This window comes from Microcaecilia unicolor, chromosome 3 (assembly GCF_901765095.1).
Source record: "Microcaecilia unicolor chromosome 3, aMicUni1.1, whole genome shotgun sequence".
NCBI classification, from domain to species: Eukaryota; Metazoa; Chordata; class Amphibia; order Gymnophiona; family Siphonopidae; genus Microcaecilia; species Microcaecilia unicolor.
The window spans coordinates 295,706,597-295,728,066 of NC_044033.1; the positions used below are offsets into that span (position 1 = coordinate 295,706,597).

A 21,470-nucleotide genomic window follows, 5' to 3' on the forward strand; every position below is an offset into this window, starting at 1 on the left:
CGGATCCAGTGGTTGGACGATTTTATGAGTATATCCAGAATCCGCAAGAACATCCATGGACAGAAGAGGAGTGTCAATCTGAAGAACTGAGGATACTCTATATATCCAGGGAGAAGTTCAAGATCCGACAGGACCTGCTTATGCGGACGAGTAAGCATGGCATTGAGCAATGGGTTGTGCCCCAGACATATTGTGGCATCATGTTGCAACATGCTCATGATGAACCATGTGCAGGACATAGAGGGGACGGCATCACCTATGAGACCTTGAAGCAAGTGGCTTATTGGCCCCATATGCGTCATGATGTGAAGCTGTATACTCGAGGTTGTCTGACCTGTTGTCGGTTCCAGCCATCTTCTCCATCCCATCGAGCACCACTCAAGAAGAAGGATATTGCTATGCCATGGTCAGATATCCAGATTGATTGGGTTGGACCTGTGGTTCGATCCACCCGAGGCAACAAGTACATGCTTACTGTCACCTGCATGTTCACCAAGTGGGTGGAGTGCCTACCTGCACCCAATTGCACCACCGAGACTACGGCTACCTTACTACTGAATCATGTGTTCAGCCGGTGAGGTTTGCCCATGCGAGTGGATTCAGACCAAGGATCTCAGTTTACCACAGAAGTGATCCAAAACATGTGGAAGATGCTAGGCGTGAAGAGTAAACTACACATTGCCTACCGACCTCAGTCCTCAGGACAAGTGGAAAGAGCTAATCGTACCATCGTCACCATTCTGAAGAAGTATGTATCCTCATCAGGTAAGGATTGGGACATGAAGTTACCATTGGTCCTCATGGCCATCCGTGCCACACCTCATCGGTCTACAGGCGTGTCACCCTTTGAGATGATGACAGGTAGGGAAATGATGTTACCAATTCATTTGCTTTACAAGACTAATGATGTGAACTTGTCCAGTGCTACTTCCTCTCATGAGTATGTCACCCATTTGCGGCAGCATTTGCAAAGTGACTTTGCCTTTGCCCTAAAGAACTTGGAAAGTAGTGCTAGAGGTAGAAAAGCCTACTGTGATCAAGGGACTACCTCCAAAGAATACCAAATTGGCGACAAGGTATTCTATTTCAATTTTGCCAGAAACAAGGTAAAAGAAAAGAAGTTTCTGCCCAGTTGGCATGGTCCTTTCCCTATAGTGGAAAAAGCTTCACCTGTGGCTTACCAAATTCGCCTCAGAAAAAATTCTCAAGGTGAAGATAACCTTAAGTGGGTCCACATCAATCAGCTGAGACCATGTCATCCCAGTCATTTGGTTCTAGATACATGCATTGTTGAAATGACACAAACTAACCATGAAGCAGAATAGCTTCGTCTTCTTTTGTTTTTCAGCTACAAAGAAAACACAAAATCTTGAAGATTCGGTGCAGTTGCCAACAGAGTGATCCTGTTTCCGTTCCTGATGTCGTTCTTCAAGATGTTCCTGACGCCCTGCTTCCTAATCTATTGGTGGTTTTCAACATTCCTTCCCCTTGTTCCTCATGATTTCCATTGTTTAGTCATGACTGTTGGATTTTCTTTTCCCAAGAATCATTCTTCTTGTTGGGGGGGAATTTGTTTGGTTTTATTTTTATTTCAACTGATCCAGTGTTCCTGAAAGTGAAGTTTTGGATGTGTTTGTTTGTTTTTGGGACATTTCATTGACTTTCTATTTGAACTGTGTCCAATGCTTATGTTTGAAGACTTTCTTCATCATCACCATTACGTGGACCATTTTGTTCCTGTTTGATGTCTTCTTGATGTGAGAAGTTGTCCATTTACACCTCATCATTCATCACGGTCCACCCTATTGACTTTGGTTTGGACATTATGTCATTTTACAGTCTAAAGACTCTCATATTATTGACCTTGTTAGACTTTGTGGAGGTCAACCATGAGTAATTCTCCACGATGCAACAGTTTTAGTCTACTATCATATTAAGGACCAATTTGCTAATGCTTTTGCCATGCAATTTATAGTATGATAATTGATTTTTGATTATACTTTCATGCGTTAGGACATAACTGCTAACACCCTATGATTTCCTGTATTAATGATCTGCTGTTTTAGCATTTGAATTTACGTGTGAACATAAAGCCATGATTCATGAAGTGCAATTCATGAAGTGCATTAATAGAGTGTTAGTATGGAGTTACTGACCTTTACAGTTCTTGTTTTATTTGGTCCTGACCATGAGTCTTGATGTCAACCCGTCTAGTTGTTTTGCTAGTTAGGTTGGAGAAGGCTTTTACTCCTTTGTAGTAAATTCCATCTCCAAGGGGGGGGGAATCTGTAGGGGTATTTCCCTGTGATCTAGCCTAAGCTGGTCTTGGCCTATACAAGCCTATGACATCTTGGTATAATAAGATGGCTGCTGCAACATCTCTGTGTCAGCAAGATCCAACTTCAGCTTGTGGAAAATCACCGACAGGCTTGCTGAAGCCAAGGACATTCTGTGTTCCAACCATCCCCCTTCTATCTCTGAGACGCTGGGAAGGGAGTCATATTCATGGCACCAGAAGTTACCATCTCCAAGGTCACAAAACAAAGAACTCTTCTTACCCATGCACTGTACTATATGAGGGAGAATTGGTCCAGGCTATCACAGAGAGAGGTCGGAAGAACGTGGGGAGAGTGAGAGAAGTAAGTTAGTCAGATACCCTCGGAGGGGTACCTGTGAAGGAACTGAGAAATCCAGCAAGGCTCGGGGTGAGCTAGAGACTGTATGATACCAACCTTGTGATCTGCATAACTGGTGCAAATACCTGTGGCAGAGATATTGGCTCTGAGAACCAAAGGAGAGACTGGAACCTGTGTGTTTGCTGAGAAAGACCTGCACTACATAAGACACAGACAGCTGAGATAGCGTCTGGGGAGATTCTGCTCTGGTCTTATCTGAAGCCGTCATCAGGACAGCGTGGTAAGATCACAGTGATATATTTCCTGGTCTGGGGTTAGGCAGTGGTTTTATCTAAGTACGACTGGTTTATGTCAGCTCTTGGTCAGTGACAGCTGCTAATGTGTATTTTGCATAAGATGTGATAAGTTTTCATAAGGATCATTAGGATATCATTTGTACTGTTCTAATCATTACTGTACGTAGTCTCAGGATAATCAGAGTGTAGTTAGACAATATATTTTGTTAGTGTGCCTATCAGTAAGAGATATTATATTTCATATAAGCTATTGCAGAGTGTCTATTTTTCTACCTGTAATAAATAATCACAATTATCATCTGTGACGTGGCTTTGGGTTTTTTTGGCGAAGAACAAAACACTGGCAGGGTGCCAGCACAAGGTTTCTTTATAATATCCCCTAGACTGAGCAGAAACCTTGTAATAAGTTTTATCAGGGAATAATTATTGCCCTAATTACTTATTTTCACCCTACAAAGCCCACCTCTTTAACATTGCTTTTGTCTCGTAACCACTCGCCTCCACCTACCCTCCTCTCCTCCTTCCTGTACACATTAATTGATTTAATTTGCTTACTTTATTTTTTGTCTATTAGATTGTAAGCTCTTTGAGCAGAGACTGTCTTTCTTCTATGTTTGTGCAGCGCTGCGTACGCCTTGTAGCACTATAGAAATGCTAAATAGTAGTTGTAGTAATGACACAAAATTATTCGGGGTCGTCAAGTCGTAGGAGGAGTGCGAAAGATTACAGGAGGACCTCGCGAGACTGGGAGATTGGGCGTGCAAGTGGCAGATGAAGTTCAATGTTGACAAGTTCAAAGTGATGCATGTGGGTAAAAGGAACCCGAAATACAGCTATGTCATGCAAGGTTCCACGTTAGGAGTCACAGGCCTAGAAAGGGATCTGGGAGTCATCGTTGATAAGACTTTAAAAACTTCTGCTCAGTGTGCTGCTGCAGCTAAGAGAGCGCATAGAATGTTGTGTATTATTAGGAAAGGGATGGAAAACAAACACGAGGATGTTATAATGCCATTGTATCGCTCCATGGTGCAACCACACCTCGAATATTGTGTCCAGTTCTGGTCGCCACATCTCAAAAAAGATATAAAGGAATTAGAGAAGGTGCAGAGAAGGGCGACGAAAATGATAAAGGGAATGGAACGACTTCCGTATGAGGAAAGCCTGAGAAGGTTAGGGCTCTTCAGCTTGGAGAAAAGGCGGCTGAGGGGTGATATGATAGAAGTCTCCAAGATAATGAGCGGAGTAGAACAGACAGAAGTGAAGCATTTGTTTACACATTCAAACAACAACAAAACAAGGGGACACAAGATGAAGCTAGAAAATGGTAGATTTAAAACAAATAGGAGAAAGTTTTTCTTTAATCAGCGTGTAGTTGGACTCTGGAACTTGTTGCTGGAAAATGTAGTGACAGCAGCTGGCCTTACAGAATTTAAAGGGGGTTTGGACAGATTCCTGAGGGAAAAGTCCAATGAACATTATTAAGAATTAAGTTTTTTTTGGGGGGGAGGGGGTTTGCCAGGTTCTTGAAGCCTGGATTGGCCACTGTCAGAGACAGGATGCTGGGCTTGATGGACCCTTGGTCTTTTCCCAGTATGGCGGTGCTTATGTACTTACGTATATCTTTTTGGAGTAGCCTTTGTTACGTCCATTGAGGGAGGTGTGGAGAGGCCTGGCTAGTACTGGGGAGTAGACCCGGGCACATCGGATCTTTTGTCTGTCTGTGGTAATTTAATCTTTTCTCCAGGTAATGATAATGAGACTTTCCAAAGATGGGCTTGCTTGGGCAGTAAGAGGTTAGAGGATGTTTTGAATGGTAGAGGTCCCTTGTTGAGTCTGAGTGCACGTACTTCTCCCAGGTGTAGAAAACACTTTCCTTCTATCTGAGGGCCTTATATACTATCATTGGCTCTGCGAGCTCGTAGCTTTGTAGTGAACTCCCTTTAGAGGGGCTGGAGGTTGGCGGGGTTTCTCTAGGATGGCTTATTTTTATAATTTTTATTATTTGAACTTTACCTTTAATTTTATTTTGGGGGAAGGTCTATAAGAACACAAGCCTTTTGCCCATTTCTGCCTTTTTTCCTTTATCTGTTGGAAGTCCAGGGCCTATGGCCTACGGCACTTATCTGGGTAACTGCTTTGAGGGGGTTTTTTTGTCTTGTTTTCTTAGTTGTTTTTAGTTTATTCTTTGGTTGACTGACTCTCTTTCATACTAGGGTCCAAGTGGCATGCTGTTGGGGGAGAACAGGCTAGGGGAGGGAGGTCTCCTATTGGGAAAACTCTTTGATGATATTTTTTCTCCTTAGCTCTGTTCACTCGTTTTGTATATACATTGATATTTATTGTGAGTATTCTGTTTTATGGTTGGTTATGTGTTACTATGTTATGTCATCAATAAAATGTTAAAAACTAAGATGAATTATTATCTCAAAGAGAAAAGATCATACTAGTATGTATGTATGTATATATATATACAGTGGTGGAAATAAGTATTTGATCCCTTGCTGATTTTGTAAGTTTGCCCACTGACAAAGACATGAGCAGCCCATAATTGAAGGGTAGGTTATTGGTAACAGTGAGAGATAGCACATCACAAATTAAATCCGGAAAATCACATTGTGGAAAGTATATGAATTTATTTGCATTCTGCAGAGGGAAATAAGTATTTAATCCCTCTGGCAAACAAGACCTAATACTTGGTGGCAAAACCCTTGTTGGCAAGCACAGCGGTCAGACGTCTTCTGTAGTTGATGATGAGGTTTGCACACATGTCAGGAGGAATTTTGGTCCACTCCTCTTTGCAGATCATCTCTAAATCATTAAGAGTTCTGGGCTGTCGCTTGGCAACTCGCAGCTTCAGCTCCCTCCATAAGTTTTCAATGGGATTAAGGTCTGGTGACTGGCTAGGCCACTCCATGACCCTAATGTGCTTCTTCCTGAGCCACTCCTTTGTTGCCTTGGCTGTATGTTTTGGGTCATTGTCGTGCTGGAAGACCCAGCCACGACCCATTTTTAAGGCCCTGGCGGAGGGAAGGAGGTTGTCACTCAGAATTGTACGGTACATGGCCCCATCCATTCTCCCATTGATGCGGTGAAGTAGTCCTGTGCCCTTAGCAGAGAAACACCCCCAAAACCACCTCCATGCTTGACAGTGGGGACGGTGTTCTTTGGGTCATAGGCAGCATTTCTCTTCCTCCAAACACGGCGAGTTGAGTTCATGCCAAAGAGCTCAATTTTTGTCTCATCTGACCACAGCACCTTCTCCCAATCACTCTCGGCATCATCCAGGTGTTCACTGGCAAACTTCAGACGGGCCGTCACATGTGCCTTCCGGAGCAGGGGGACCTTGCGGGCACTGCAGGATTGCAATCCGTTATGTCGTAATGTGTTACCAATGGTTTTCGTGGTGACAGTGGTCCCAGCTGCCTTGAGATCATTGACAAGTTCCCCCCTTGTAGTTGTAGGCTGATTTCTAACCTTCCTCATGATCAAGGATACCCCACGAGGTGAGATTTTGCGTGGAGCCCCAGATCTTTGTCGATTGACAGTCATTTTGTACTTCTTCCATTTTCTTACTATGGCACCAACAGTTGTCTCCTTCTCGCCCAGCGTCTTACTGATGGTTTTGTAGCCCATTCCAGCCTTGTGCAGGTGTATGATCTTGTCCCTGACATCCTTAGACAGCTCCTTGCTCTTGGCCATTTTGTAGAGGTTAGAGTCTGACTGATTCACTGAGTCTGTGGACAGGTGTCTTTCATACAGGTGACCATTGCCGACAGCTGTCTGTCATGCAGGTAACGAGTTGATTTGGAGCATCTACCTGGTCTGTAGGGGCCAGATCTCTTACTGGTTGGTGGGGGATCAAATACTTATTTCCCTCTGCAGAATGCAAATAAATTCATATACTTTCCACAATGTGATTTTCCGGATTTAATTTGTGATGTGCTATCTCTCACTGTTACCAATAACCTACCCTTCAATTATGGGCTGCTCATGTCTTTGTCAGTGGGCAAACTTACAAAATCAGCAAGGGATCAAATACTTATTTCCACCACTGTATATATATATATATATATATATATATATATATATATATATATATATATATATATATGTATGTATTTATATGTATATATATGTGTATATTTAAGATATAACTTAAATTTGTATATACTGAATAAAAGATGACCAATATAAGATGTTTAAATACTTTTTATTATTCTAATTAAAATTTTTCAGTTTCTAAACTAGTTAAAAATGTTAACTCTAAAATAGCTTTTTTTTTTTTTTAAGTTTCAACATTTTTATTGATGACAAATCCTACATTACAATTTCACTTTTGCATAACAATTTCAAAACAATCTTAATATTCCAGAACTGGAACTTAGCAGAAATAAACAGGTGTATAACATTGCTGACATTCGGCAAGCTGTTGATTTTAATCACCCCCCCCCCCCTTTTCCTCTTTGTTTATTCCCTGTTTTGCAGTTAATTCTATACAATAAGTTGATCATTACCGTGTTTCCCCGAAAATAAGACACTGTCTTATATTAATTTTTGCCCCCCAAAATGCGCTAGGTCTTATTTTCAGGGGCTGTCTTATTTTTCGGGGAAACATCAGGGTTGGATCGGGGTTGGCCCGCCCGCCCTCCGTCGCTCCCGGAACTAACTTTAAACACCTCCTTTCACCTTCGCAGCAAGCAGCAGCAGGGCAGGCCACTCCTTCCTTCCGTGTCCCGCCCTCGCCTGATGTAACGTCCGTGAGGGGGGCATGGAAGGAAGGAGAGGTCTGCCCTGCTTGCTGCGAAGGTGAAAGGAGGCGTTTAAGGTTAGTTCCGGGAGCGACGGAGGGTGGGCCCGGTGACCTCGGGTGGGGGGGGGCGGCCCGGGGGCGGCCTTGTCCGGCTCTTGGCAGCCCTGCTTTCAAACAAAAATTTGCTAGGTCTTACTTTCGGGGGAGGTCTTATATCTACCAATTCAGGAAAACCTCTACTAGGTCTTATTTTCGGGGGATGTCTTACTTTCATGGAAACAGGGTATGTAAGGTAGGTGTTTCGACAGTCCAAATGATAGTCCATTACAGGAGTCATTCTACAATTCAGCGTATAGCTTTGCTACCAGCAATGGGCCTTGTGTCTGATAGCCCTTCGCTAGTTCCAACAGTTTTTTATTGGTGTCAACTCCGAAAATACAACTTTGCTACAACACATTAAAGTTTTGTTTAACATGAACTCCACTGACTCACATCCTTATTAATAGTCATCAAATTTTCACTTTTAACCCCTCCCCCCTTCGCCTATTAGTTCCAACATTTTATTGATGACACTTCAGAAAAGAAAAAAGTGTCATGACCACTTGACTAATTAGGAGTTATAGTTCGTCATTAATTAACCCTTATCCTTTCCGCCCCCCCTCCCTCCAATAAGCTCTCCAGTGTTATCAGCAGTGGTACATGAAATGTCAACATATTCAGATTATATACGTTACACAATCTAGTTTATCATATATCTGCATACCTTAGAATTGTTCATTGCCTTTTCTCTACCCCCTCCTTCCCCCTCCCCCTCGTCTCTTTAATATTCTAAAGCTCACTCTCCCTTCACACTGCTATACATCTGTTCATTCTCAAGACTTCCATGATAATATTGTACTACTCTTGTAAGGTGTTCATTACTAAACTTCGCGCCCTACTACTTAAGGCTTGGACATAAGATTCTCATATTGCCCAGAATTCTTTTTTCCGGTTTAAAGTTCCTCTAGCTTCTTTAGCTTCCCATGTTACTAATAAATGTAAACTGTTGCGCCAATGCCAATATGTTGGCCCTTCTGTTTGTATCCAATGTTGCATTATACATTGTTTCCCTATTATACATGCTTTATACATAAATTGGCGTTCCTGTCGTCTAAGATTACTCCTGCTTCCTCTATTACCTAGTAAGCAGTGCAGAGGTGTCAAATAAACTGGTTTATTCAATATATGTTCACAATATCTTTGAATTCTAGTCCAAAATTTCCTCACATGCGTGCAGTCCCATAACATATGTATCAAAGTCGGCTCTGTATTTTCGCATTTAGGGCATTTACTTATCGGTATCCGCCCCGCATAAAATGCCTGTTTAGGCATAAAATATGCTCTTGTGATTATTCTATATTGGGTTTCTCTATGTCTAGCACTGTGTATGTTATCTTTAATTTCTTTTATGTATGCTAGAATATCTTCGTCCCTGATCTCCGTTCCCAATTCAGTTGCCCATCTTTGTGCTATCCCATCGTATTTTTTAGGTGGTGTGGCCTTCATTATTGCTCCATATAGCCCTGATAGCATCACCCGCTGATATCCCGGGGGTAGAAAAAAAGTTTCTAGGATCTAGAATAGCCCCATGGAGCATCCCGACCTTAACACTCTAGTTACATAGGTGCTCACCTGTAAGTACGAGTACCAATCTATGTTGTTATCCTCCACTATCATCCCTATATCTTCTTTAGTCCTAATCCTTCCTGTGTCTTGAAGTGTGTCCGCCACTACTACTATCCCTTCTTGTGCCCATTTCTCATATCTAGTTGGCATAAGTCCGGGCTCAAATTCAGCATTCCCAATTAGTGGAATCATATCAGTAGATCTAGGGTTTTCCCCCATAAGCTTCACCACATACTGCCATGTTCTTCTCATCGACTCTAGTAAGACATGTTTCTTCCACTGTGCAGGAATCCTTTTACCAACTGCATGCAGTAGATAATACGGGTGGTATGGCCTAAACAGAGTTCTTTCCATCTCCCACGGCGTATAATCGTCTGTCCCTAATATCCAGTCTGCTAGGTGCCTCATTAAACATGCCCAATTATATCTTCTTAAATCCGGCAGCCCCATCCCTCCCATTCGCAACCCACCAAACAGTTTCTCTAGTTTTATTTTTGGTTTTTTCCCCCTCCAGCAATAGTGAGAAATCATCTTTCTTAGTTGTTTTAGTTCTTTGTTTTGTATGAATATTGGTAGTTGTCTAAGGACATAGAGCCACCTAGGGAAAAGGACCATACTAAACATACTGATTCTTCCACTTAATGTTAACGGTAGATTCTGCCATTGAGCTAACTTTTGTCTCGTATGCTGTAGGAGATTGTGCACATTCCGCCTATACAGCTTTTGGGGATCTGCCGTCAATATGATTCCTAGGTATTTAAATTCTCCTATTGTCCAGCGCAAGGGAAAGTCTCCTTCCCATCTCCCCTGCATCTTATCATTAGTGGGCATACTTTCGGATTTCTGCATATTTAGTTTAAATCCTGAGAACGAACCATATTCTTTAAATCTCTCCAGTAGTACTGGTAATGCTATACTGGGCTTAGTCAAGTGCACTAATAGATCATCGGCAAAGGCCGAGATCTTGAATTCATGTTCTCCCATGCTAACCCCAGTAATCTCTGGATCTTCTATAATTGTCCGAATTAATGGATCTAGTGTCAAAGCAAATAGTAGGGGAGACAGCGGACACCCCTGTCGTGTTCCTCTGCATATCTCTAACGGTGTCGTATGTTCTCCATTTACTATAAGTCGTGCCTTTGGATCTTTATATAATGTGGCGATGGCTTTCACAAACATTCCTTCCAGCCATTACGCTAAACATAAATCCCCAGTCTACTCTATCGAACGGCTTTTCGGCGTTGAAGCTTATAAGTAGTGAATCCTCCTTCTTCTTTCTTACCCATTCTAGCGATGCTAAAATTTCCCTAATGATGTTTACTATTTGTCTGCCCTTAATAAACCCTCCCTGCGGCGATGCTATAAAATCTGGCAGTATCCTTGCCAGCCGGTTGGCATAAATCCCTGCGAATAGTTTAGCTTCATAGTTAATTAGAGATATCGGTCTGTACGACTCTGGCTTAACTGGGTCTTTCCCTGGTTTAGGAAATACCACTATGTCCGCCATTCTCAATGTCACTGGGAATTCCTCTAATTCCACCGCCCGATTAAATGATTGCAAAATCGGTTCACCTATATCTGCCTCTAATAATTTATAAAACTCCGCCCAATATCCGTCTGGTCCTGGGGCTTTATGTAGCATACTATTTTTAATTGCACTAGTAAGTTCATCTAAATCAATAGGTTTATTTAATCTCGCCTTTTGGTCTTCTGTTACTTGGGGCAATGTTATGTTCCATAGGAACATTGCTGGATCTAATTGGTCCTCTGTTGTAGATCTATAGAGCTTTGTATAGTAGGCCTGGAATATTTGTTTAATTGCATCATCTGTATGCATCACCTTGCCCGATGAATGTTGCAGAGAGAGAATTTTCTGTGATCCTGTTCCTTTCTTGATCAGCCTTGCTAAAAATTTGCCCTGTTTATTTCCATATTTATATAACTGGTAACGATAATATATAGCTGATTTATGTGCTCTTTGATGAATTAGCATATTAAGCTTAGCTTGTGTGGCTAATAATTGTTCTCGTACTTTACTCTGGCTTTTATCTCCATAGCTTCGTCTTTGTTGAATCAATTGTTTCCCCAACCTAATTATTTCTTTCTCTCTACTTTTTTTCTTGTGGCTATAGTACGCAATTATTTCTCCTCGGAGCACAGCCTTAGCCGCCTCCCAGTACAATATAGGCTCTGACGCATGTATCTCATTATTTTGTTTATAGTTCATCCATTTTTCTCTAATATATCGCAAAAAAGCACTATCATAGTAAAGCTCTAGGGGAAACACCCATTTAGATTGTTGTTTTGTTGCTCCTTTTTTGCTAAATATTAGAAATATCGGCGCATGATCCGATATTATAGTAGGATCTATTCCTGCCTCTTGTATGTCTGTAACTTCTCCTTCATTGACCAATAGATAGTCAATTCGGGATTGTGTTTGATGTGCCCGAGAGTAGTGGGTATAATCTCTAATATCTGGGTGTAAGATTCGCCACACATCTACTACTTCTAGTGAATCGCATATCAGCGGGATTCCTTTTGTTTGGTCTCCCAACTTGCCCCCTGAATTATATGTTCTATCCATATTGGGGTCTGCCACTATATTAAAGTCTCCCCCTATTATAGTTCTAATATGCTGGTCTTGTATTTTGATATTTTGAATTTTTGCTATTAATGTCCCAACGAATTTTTTGCTATATACGTTAGGGGCATATACATTTACCAACAGCATCCTTATGCCATTAACCGTCACCTTCGCTATTATGAATCTACCTGCGGGGTCCCTATATATATAGTGTTGGTCCACCTGCAATGTTTTATGGAATAATATCACCACCCCCGCTTTTTTCTTTACTGCTGGAGCTTCTATCAATGTACCCACCCACCAGGTCTTAAGTTTTGCATGTTCTTCTGATGATAGGTGTATTTCCTGCAACATTGCTATTGCTGTCTCTTTCTTTTTCAGCGCCCCCAGTATTTTATTTCGCTTAATGGGTGACCCAATGCCTCCCACATTCCAGGAGTACAATGTCATACCTTTCATGTTAGCCCTTCTTTCATATATCTCATTAGCAGCCTAGTCATCCAGTATATTGCGGTCAGCTGTCCCAGCTTCAGTCTTCCCGCATTTTCGTATATGCCTCCATTTTGTGTTATCATGTGTATATATCTTTTCTGTCCTGTCTGCACAGCAGTATGAGTGTCTTTTAGTTTGTCAGTGTCTGTTAGACATCCCCTCTTGCCCCCCCCCACCTCTCTACCTTCCCTTTCTGTCTCCCTCCCCTCTCCTGTTCCCCCTCCCTCTCCCCTCCCCCCCCCCATCCTCCACTTTCCCATATCCCCAACCCATTCCTTCGGTTAGTGAGGCACTCTTTGTCACCCACATCTCCCAATATCGATTATCATTATATCGCATAGCTTATTCCAATTTATACTTCCTTTAATTGTCTGTTTGTCCCCTCTATGCAATGTGCCCATATATCAAGTGATCTTGTCTACCCTTTGTTCTTAAACAGTCATTCTTTGTATCTTAAGTCCTTACTCACATCGTATTCTGTGTGGCAGCCTCCCCTCAGCTGCCAATTTATCAATCTCACTTCGATTCATTAATCAGTCTCTGTCTTCTTGTCAGCTCAATTGGTCGACTCTTTGTCCTCCCTCACTTCGGCTGCATCTCTCCCTTGTAGATATTCTTTGGCTTCCGCTACTGTCTCAAAAATCCTAGTTGTTCCATTATCCATAATTCTTAATTTAGCGGGGTAGAGTAATGCGAATCGTATCTTTTTCTGGTATAGTTCCGTACATAACGGCGAAAATGCTTTCCACATCTGCTGTACCTGCGGGGAGTAGTCTTGAAAGCTTGATATTGTAATTGTCGGCCATTTCACATTGCCGCCATTATCTGTTGTTTGTGGCAAAAATTCATGCTTTTAAATATAACCACTCTGGGTCGGGTCATTGCCGGTCGTTTCGGTCCTATCTGATGGGCCCTCTCTATGCAGAAGTGCATCAAGTGCGAATCGATTTGTAATTCTTTCGGCAGCCAGGTCTCCAGAAATGTTGTTAAGTCCTTATCCAGGATTCCCTCTGGTAGACCTACTAACCGCAAATTATTTCTGCGGCTGCGGTTTTCTAAGTCGTCGATCTTAGCTGCCATATCTGCCACTTGTTGTGCTAGGGCCTTATGATCTACTCGGATCGCCAGCGCTTGGTTTTCTAATTCTGAGGTGCGCTGTAGGCCTGCATCTAATTCCAGGCTAATAGAGTCCAGTCTCTCATGGGCTTCTTCCGTGCGATCATATATTTGCTGCAACTTGTTATCGAATGCCGCTTCTACCGCCGCCTTGATCTCGGCTGTAATTTCAGCTACCCATGCTGATCCCGCTGTAGGCTCCTCTGGACTCAGTGAGTCGGCCATTTTGTTTGTCGTCGACCTCAGCCGCTCTCGATCTTTTCGGACCAGTTTCGTCGCCATTCCAGATTGTCGATGGCGATCCCTTTCTGTCTTGCCAAGTGAGTAATTCCAAATATGTTTAATCTCCTTTATTCAGTCCGTAAACTGCTTTTAGGGCGATAAATTTGCTGTTTTTAGGGCGATGTGCACGGAGCTTAGCTTTTCAGCGTCTGCTCCGCATCACGGCAACACGTGACCCTCTAAAATAGCTTTTTAAAGCTGTGCATGTGTAGACCAGTCTACCATAGGGACCCTTTTACAATGCCCAGCGGTAGTGGCTGCCCCCTCCATGCGCCATTTCCAGCATACCAGGTTTTCAGGGGCACTGTGCGTTTAGCTGCCACTAAAATCAGGGGATGGTCTGCTCACCACATTTTATTCAAGCAGGATCCCCTCCTGCTGGTTAAATTGTTCTGAATATTTTCCCCCTACACTTTTACCACCCATGGTCTACTACCTATGCTGTTACAGCAGCTCAGTCTGATCCCAGTCACCCTTTCAGAGGAGAATAAGGTGACCCATGTCAGCCAAGTGCATTTAGAATTCTTGAATCCTTCAAAACGAAGAAAAAAAAAAAGATGTAGTTTCCCAGATTTTGTAAGGTAATAAATAGAAATAAATCAAAACATAGAAAAAAATAATAAGATGATACCTTTTTTATTGGGCTAACTTAATACATTTTTGATTAGCTTTTGAAGGTAACCGTTCTTCAGATCGGAAATAGGTTTATTTCCTATCTGAAAAGATAATCAAAATATATATTATTAGTCCAATAAAGGCCCTGTTTACAAAGGTGTGCTAAAAATTAGCGTGAGCGGTGTAGACACCCACAATATTACTACTACTACTACTACTATTTAGCATTTCTATAGCGCTACAAGGCATACGCAGTGCTGCACAAACATAGAAGACAGTCCCTGCTCAAAGAGCTTACAATCTAATAGACAAAAAATAAATAAAGTAAGCAAATCAAATCAATTAATGTGAACGGGAAGGAAGAGAGGAGGGTAGGTGGAGGCGAGTGGTTACAAGTGGTTACGAGTCAAAAGCAATGTTAAAGAAGTGGGCTTTCAGTCTAGATTTAAAGGTGGCCAAGGGTGGGGCAAGACGTAGGGGCTCAGGAAGTTTATTCCAGGCGTAGGGTGCAGCGAGACAGAAGGCACGAAGTCTGGAGTTGGCAGTAGTGGAGAAGGGAACAGATAAGAAGGATTTATCCATGGAGCGGAGTGCACGGGAAGGGGTGTAGGGAAGGACGAGTGTGGAGAGATACTGGGGAGCAGCAGAGTGAATACATTTATAGGTTAGTAGAAGAAGTTTGAACAGGATGCGAAAATGGATAGGGAGCCAGTGAAGGGTCTTGAGGAGAGGGGTAGTATGAGTAAAGCGACCCTGGCGGAAGATGAGACGGGCAGCAGAGTTTTGAACCGACTGGAGAGGGGAGAGGTGACTAAGTGGGAGGCCAGCAAGAAGCAGATTGCAGTAGTCTAAACGAGAGGTGACAAGGGTGTGGATGAGGGTTTTGGTAGAGTGCTCGGAAAGAAAGGAGCGGATTTTAAGGATGTTGTAAAGAAAGAAACGACAGGTCTTGGCAATCTGCTGGATATGAGCAGAGAAGGAGAGAGAAGAGCCAAAGATGACCCCAAGGTTTCGAGCTGAGGAGACAGGGAGAATGAGAGAGCCATCAACAGAAATAGAAAACGGGGGGAGCGGGGAGGTGGGTTTGGGGGGGAAAATGAGAAGCTCGGTTTTGGTCATATTTAATTTCAGGTGGCGTTGAGACATCCAGACAGCAATGTCAGACAAGCACGCTGAAACTTTGGTTTGGATGCAAGGTGAGATATCAGGGGTAGAAAGGTAGATTTGGGAGTCATTAGCATAGAGATGGTAGGAAAAGCCATGGGATGAGATTAATGAACCAAGGGAAGAAGTGTAGATAGAAAAGAGGAGAGGACCAAGAACAGAACCCTGAGGTACGCCGACAGGCAAAGGATAGAAGTAGAAGAGGATCCACCAGAGTGAACACTAAAGGTGCGGAGGGAGAGGTAGGAAGAGAACCAGGAAAGGACAGAGCCCTGGAATCCAAGTGAGGACAGGGTATCAAGAAGTATGCTGTGATCGACAGTGTCAAAAGCAGCGGAAAGATCAAGAAGAATGAGGATGGAATATTGACCTCTGGATTTAGCCAGTAATAGGTCATTGGAGACTTTAGTAAGTGCAGTTTCGGTTGAGTGGAGAGGGCAAAAACCAGATTGTAGTGGGTCAAGAATAGCATGTGAGGAGAGAAAATCAAGGCAGCGGCGGTGAACAGCACGCTCAAGTAATTTGGAGAGAAAATGAAGGAGGGAGATGGGTCGGTAATTAGAGGGACAAGTAGGGTCGAGTGAAGGCTTCTTAAGGAGAGGTGTGACCACAGCATGTTTAAAGGCAGGAGGGACAGTCGCAGTGGAAAGTGAGAGGTTGAGAATGTGACAGATAAAAGGAATAAGAGTAGGAGAGATGGCATTAAGAAGGTGGGTGGGAATGGGATCAGAGGAACAGGTGGTACATTTTGAGGAAGAAAGGAGAACTGTAGTTTCCTCAATAGTAACTTCAGGAAAGGAGGAAAGGGAATGAGGGGAAGGAGAGAGAGAGGAACGGACTAGTGGAGGGAGAGCTGGTGAGGTAGAGAAAGCAAGGTTTATCTTTTGAACCTTGTTGTGAAAGAATTCAGCAAGGGTCTGAGAAGATAATGAAGGGGGAGTTGGGGGAGGGGGCACCTTGAGGAGAGAGTTCAATGTGGTGAAGAGAAGTTGAGGATTAGAGCCAAGAGAGTTGGTCAGTTGGATATAATAATCCTGTTTGGCACGTAAAAGAGCAGATTGGAAGGAGGTCAGCATGAACTTAAAGTGTAAGAAATCAGCAAGGGCCCGAGATTTCCGCCAGAGGCATTTGGCGGAGCGGGTACAGGAACGTAGGTAGCGGATATTAGAAGTCAGCCAAGGTTGGGGTTTTGTACGCCTTACAGGGCGGGTCATCAAAGGTGCAAGAGTGTCTAAGGCAGAGGATAGAGTATTGTTGTAAGAAGAAACAGCCTCGTTGACAGACGTGGATGGTGCCACAGTAGAGAGGAGGTTTGAAACATGGGAGGATAGAGATGAAGGGTCAATATCGTGAAGATTCCTAAATAAATTAGATAGGATAGGACGGGACTGGGAGGGAGGAGATTTAAGTGTGAAAGTTATAAGATGGTGATCAGAGGAGGGATGATCAGAGGCAAGGAAACTAGAAGGTGAACAGTTGGAGGAGAAGATGAGATCAAGACAGTGACCATTTTGATGAGTGGGGGAGGTGGAGCATAGTTGGAGATTAAAGGACGACGTTAAAGCGAGTAACTTGGAAATATAAGAGTTGGAAGGATCATTAGCAGGAATATTCCTATGGGCGTCTACACAGCGCACACTAATTTTTAGCGAGTGCTAAAGAATACTAGTGTAACAGGGCCCTAAAAAAGGTTTCATTTTATTTTCTATGTTTTGATTTATTTCTATTTATTACCTTTAAAAGTGCATTAACACAGCTACCACACCACTTAACTGACCAGTGGCGTAGCCAGACCTCACATTTTGGGTGGGCCCAGAGCTAATATGGGTGGGTAATACGTATATAAGTATGTAATCTTTCTTGGGATACTACAAAATAATGACTGTAGCCTGGCATCAGCCCTTCACTTCCGTACTCCCCTATCTGGCATCAGCCCTTCCCTTCCATTCCTATAGCCTGACATCAGTCCTTCCCTTCCCCACCATCCATCCCATAGCTAGGCATCATCCCTACCCTGCCCCCTCCCTGTAGCCTAGAATCAGCCCTTTCCTACCCCCTACCTATTCTCCCAGCCTTTTATCCTCCCCCTCCCAAAAATACCACACCAGAATTAAATATAAAACCTTTTGGGGGTTTTTTAATGTCCTGGTCACTGCAGAGCCCACCCCCACCCATAAAACCACCTACATTAAATATAAAACTTTTTTTTAAACCTTGGTACTGCAGAGGCCATCCCTACCCAAAACCCCACCAACATTAAATACATAACCTGGCACTGAGCCCATCCCCGCCTAGAAATCCACCAACATTAAAAACAATATTTTTTAAAATTTTAACCTGGGCACTGAGCCCTCCCCACCCCCACCCAGAAACCCAACCACATTACATTAAATATACTTGTTTTCCCCCCTAAGCAGTAAAGAGCCTACCCCAACCTAGAAGCCCACCAACATTACTTAATTAAAAATAAAACATTTGTTTTACCTGGGCTTAAGTTTCCCAAAAGACTGCAGTTATGCACACTATATGGTGCAGAGCATTGCAGACTGTGCTGGCTGCTGTGCCTATTTGTGGTCGCCATGGAGTGCCGAGGCCTGGGGCTGAACTGAAGGCTGATCACCAAGGGCACAACTAGCTGAGTCCAGACTCCAGCAAAGAGACTGGGTCCTAGGGGGAGCTCAAACTCACAGGCACAGTGGAGGAGACCAGGACTGGTCAAGCTGCGCGAGGATGTCAGATTTTTCTGTTGTGCTGTGGCATGCATGTTGCAGGGGAACTGGGGGGCAGGGCAGCGAGCGCCAGACCCGCCAGATCAGAGCACTACGTTAGCAGCAGAACTAGAAAGCAGCGGTAATGCGAGGATGTTGGTAATCTCGGCGCAGGTCCTGCTCCTCCCGTCCTGTCTCTTGCACTCTTGACTTCCCGGTCCCGGACCCGAGCACTGCAGGAACAAAAATTAGGCAGGCGGCTAATGGGTTGAACTTCGGAAAGCTGCAAACAGTGCAGAGAACATGACTGACGTGCGGCTGAACTGAAAGACTGTGTTGCACTGTACAGCCTAATTGGAACCTAGAAGTCCGGAACTGATTGGAAGATCAAACAAACTAGGTGGGCCTGAGTCGAGAGTGGGTGGGCCTGGGCCCACCCGTAGCTACGCCCCTGCTTAACTCCAGACTGTACTATGCGCCTGGCTGATTCCTTCTTCTGTTCTGCTTCTCATTTTCAGTTTAGCCTTTCATTTCTTTCTTCCTGGCCTTTTCTCTAATTTTTTCTTGCTTGATTTTGCTCATTCGCAGGCATCCTCCAGACCTCCTAAATTCTGGCAGTATCTTTTTGTCAGGCCTCCTTCTCCCCTGGCCTCCTTTCTCCCCAGATGTATTATTTTAACCTTCTCCCCATTCCATGCCAGCACCTGCGCAATGAAAGCAAATTAATGGAAATCCAGCTTCTACTGTAGAGTGTCAGCAGGCCACCACCTTCAGGCCTTCCTGCAGGTATGAACTCGGCTGACCCTGGAAGGGCCCTTTCCTGGACACAGCACTCCCAGAAGCAAACTCCAAAAATATACCTGAAACCACTTTATTCCATCAGCAAGGCCAAGACATTTCCTCTTCCAGACACAGTCCTTAGTTAAAGCACATATCACCCCTTGTTCCTCCCCCACCCCCCCATCAGCCACAGTTTCTGGATACAGTTTAAATCATTCACTGCTTCCCCAGCATGGCCTGATTCCTGGACACAGCTTTAAATCACTCACTGTTTCCCCAGCATGGCACCACTTCTAGACACAGTTTAAATTACTCATTGCTTCCTAGCATGGCATGACTTCTGGACACAGTTCAAATCACTCACTGCTTCCCCAGCATGGCATGATTTCTGGACACAGTTCAAATCACTCACTGCTTCCCCAGCATGGCACCTCTCTCCCCCTTGAGTGGAACAGCTGCTTAACTTTTCCTCCAAGCTTTCCCCATCCTTGAAGAAGGTTTGTTATGAAGCCTTTCAACTTCTTCCCTTGTACCTGAGCTAGAGCAGCAATCTCCATGGGCTCACTTCCCCAGTCAGCTTGGGCTTGGATCTCCTCTCCGACCTCTTTCTCCATCTCCCATTCCATGGGTTCCACTCCCTTTATGGTCCCTAGCTGGTCCTCTCCCTCCTGATTATTCCTCCTCAGCCAATCCCACTCCTCTGCTTCGGGATCCTAGACTTGTAATTCCCTTGCTGCTCCCTCTGCTTGCCCCCAGGGCTTTGCAGGGGTTCTTGTGAACTGTAGTCCTCCTCCCTTCTCTGGCTCTTGGGAAACGTATGCCTCCATGAGGGCATGGCTTCCCAGCCCCTAGGATCCTGGTACTTGTAGTTGGAATCCCAGGTATGAAACCTTCCTATCTTGCTCCTCTCCCAGATCCCTTCTTCCCTGACCCTCAGGGGTTCCTCACAAGAGGCAGGAGACAACTCATGGTTTTGGTGTATAGAACCAGGAAATATTATTAGCAAGACAAGTTGTACACACTGTGCAGCCTCTGGTTTCTTTTTAAACATATTTTTTATTGATGACATGAACAAACAAGTAGAACATTTCCACATTTATGGTCATTTCAACATCAACTCGTCATCAATGCTTTTCATTTTTTCTCCCCCCCCCCCTTCTCACCAGGTCTCTATACGTCTAAACTGTTACTTAACCATTTAAGACTCTGCTGCGTGCTCGCGGTGTTAAAGTGTCCAAGAACGGCATCCAACATTGCAAGTATCTCTCCCCCTTCCTGGAGGCCAAGTCACACACATCTCTTCGTTCTAGGGCACATAGTGATATCATATATGCCCTCCAAAGGTGGATTGTGGGTCTGTCTTCCTGTAGCCACAACTTAAGTATTGTTTTTTTTCCCCATCATCACTGTTCGTCTCTGAAAATGACGCAGTCCTGTCTTAACTGATCCATGGTTTGTGAACTCATCAGCAGCCTCTGGTTTCTTAAGGCTCATCCTATATTTTGTACCAGGGCCCCACCTGCATGCTTTCGCTGTGTCCCACAGTCTATACATAAGTATTGCCATATTGGGACAGACCAAAGGTCCATCAAGCCCAGCATCCTGTTTCCAACAGTAGCCAATCCAGGTCAGAAATACCTGGCAAGATCCCCAAAAAAGTACAAAACATTTTATGCTGCTTATCCCAGAAATATTTCCCCAAGTCCAATTTAATAATGGTCTATGGACTTTTCCTTTAGGAAGCCAAACCTTTTTTAAATTCTGCTAAGCTAACCGCCCTTACCACATTTTCTGGCAACGAATTCCAGTGTTGAATTACACGTTGAGTGAAGAAAATTTTTCTATGAATTCTTTTGAATTTACTACTTTGTAGCTTCATCGCATGCCCCCTAGTCCTAGTAATGATAAGTAGTAGTAGTAGTATTTTTGGAAAGCGTAAGCAGACACTTCACGTCTACCCGTTCCACTCCACTCATTATTTTATAGACCTCTATCATATCTCCCCTCAGCTGTCTTTTCTCCAAGCTGAAGAGCCCCAGCTGCTTTAGCCTTTCCTCATAGGGAAGTCGTCCCATCCCCTTTATCATTTTCGTCGCCCTTCTCTGCACCTTTTCTAATTCCACTATATCCTTTTTGAGATGTGGTGACCAGAATTGAACACAATATTCAAGGTACAGTCGCACCATGGAGCTATACAACGGCATTATAATGTCCTCATTTTTGTTTTCCATTCCTTTCCTAATAATACCTAACATTCTGTTTACTTTCTTAGCCGCCGCAGCACACTGAGCAGAAGGTTTCAACATATCATCAACGATGACACCTAGATCCCTTTCTGTAAGCAATTCCTTTTTAAAACTGTCAAAAACACAGTACTAGCAA

At 43.6% G+C, this 21,470-nt stretch overlaps 1 protein-coding gene across 1 annotated transcript in view; it reads right to left on the reverse strand.

Moving 5' to 3' along the window:
- LOC115466732 (sterol O-acyltransferase 2-like) overlaps positions 1 to 21,470 on the reverse strand; it is a 347,349-nt gene that overhangs the window by 325,632 nt on the left and 247 nt on the right. The window lies entirely within an intron of this gene.